At 46.4% G+C, this 1,707-nt stretch overlaps 2 non-coding genes across 2 annotated transcripts; both read left to right on the top strand.

Annotated features, from left to right (window-relative positions):
• The first annotated feature begins 1,220 nt into the window (after positions 1 to 1,220).
• trnav-aac (transfer RNA valine (anticodon AAC)) lies at positions 1,221 to 1,293 on the top strand. The gene has a single exon. It is a non-coding gene; the product is annotated as a tRNA-Val (tRNA).
• Positions 1,294 to 1,507: 214 nt separating this feature from the next.
• On the top strand, positions 1,508 to 1,580 carry trnav-aac (transfer RNA valine (anticodon AAC)). Its single transcript has one exon. It is a non-coding gene; the product is annotated as a tRNA-Val (tRNA).
• Positions 1,581 to 1,707: the final 127 nt, after the last annotated feature.

Here is a 1,707-nt window from a genome sequence, read left to right as displayed (position 1 = left end):
CACAGCTGTCTCAGGGCCTCCTGGGGGCTGTGTATAATGTTAATGCCAGCACAAGTTAATATAGTCAACTCCAAGTCTATTTGACTCCAAAACAGCATGGCTGTCTCAGGGCCTCCTGGGGGCTGTGCTTAATGTTAATTTCAACACAAGCTAATGTAGTTGACTAAAAAAACAGCACAGCTGTCTCAGGGCCTCCTGGGGGCTGTCTTTAATGTTAATCTCAACCCAAAAAAACTATTCAACTCAAAGTCTATCTGACTCCAAAACAACACAGCTGTCTCAGGGCCTCCTGGGGGCTGTCTTTAAACTTAGCTTCAACACAAAAAAATCCCCCCAAAAATCTACTCAACTCAAAGGTAAGTGTCTCTCCATACAGCTGTCTCAGGGTCTCCTGGGGGCTGTCTTAAATCTGGAGAGTCTCATCAACGATTGGACAACTGCTCTTCCAACCCCCGTTACTGACCAGCCTGCAAACATCGACTTGGGAACCAGTGAAACTTCATCAAAAACTGCATCGGAGACTTGACCACTCCCACAAAAAACACATCAAAAAATCTACCAAAAATCAAGGACACAATGTCATCTTCTCATTAGGAAGACAGCACACAGTATCAGGGAACCAGAGTGACAAGCGTCGGCCCGTGCCATGCCTTTGACTCTCTACTCCAAACCGCCCAGTCGACGGACGAAGCGGGGAGAGTCATCGAGATAAATTCATTTCACCTAACCCCGCCTGTGCCCTCGGACAACCGGTTCCCTTGAAAACTAAGTGCTACCTGGTCTTCCACCCTGCACTGCCAACCTCCCTCTTCCCCCTCGGGATGGGAGAGGGAGGTGCACGCGATATGGCAAACAGCATGTCGAAAAAGGGTTATGCGAGACTACTGAAGAAAGTTAAGAACCAATTTCTAAACAGCCTTAGTTTGGACAAGCCGACCACATACTATTAATCAAAATTGAGACTTTCTCCCATGATAAATAGCTGCGCTTGCAGAAGCAGCCCTAGGATGTCAATTACAAGAGCTTCAATCTCCTCTCCACACTGCACTGGCATAGCGTTGGACCGATCAGCCTCTACATATGAGCATGGTCCCCATTAAGCTGAGAAAGTACCTAATGTGCACTAGGAGGTTTGAAAGCCCCTTAGAGTCGACCTTGCATGATGATGTGTCGCTTTGTGGTTAGATGCTACCCTCTGGAATTGACACCCTACGTGGCCAGTTTCTGTAGTGTAGTGGTTATAACATTCGCCTAACACGCGAAAGGTCCCTGGTTCGAAACCAGGTAGAAACACTGTTGCTGTCAGTGCACAGTCAGCCTGGTTGGAGTGTCTTGTAAAACGGGTTGTCTCAGTTCTAACAATGAGAAAGGCAACACTTTTGGTTTTAGTACTACAAAGTTCCATAAAGATCTTCTCATCCCAAAGCCCCTTAGGAGTAATCTTCCGTGACTGTTTTATTCACTTTGCTGGGAAGCTACGCTCTGAAGAAGTTTGTCAAAGTGGCCGGTTTCTGTGGTGTAGTGGTTATCACATTCGCCTAACACGCGAAAGGTCCCTGGTTCGAAACCAGGCAGAAACACTATTGTTGTTATTTTAAGATGACATGCACACTCAAGCTGTGTCAGTGGGTTGACTAAGTTCTTACGAATGCTTGCTCAGTAAAACAACCTGAAATCACAGAATGGCACAAATAGACAAAAGAGACA

The sequence above is a fragment of the Channa argus genome, unplaced genomic scaffold, assembly GCF_033026475.1.
Source record: "Channa argus isolate prfri unplaced genomic scaffold, Channa argus male v1.0 Contig205, whole genome shotgun sequence".
Classification (NCBI taxonomy): Eukaryota; Metazoa; Chordata; class Actinopteri; order Anabantiformes; family Channidae; genus Channa; species Channa argus.
This window is presented reverse-complemented; position numbering and strand designations above follow the sequence as displayed.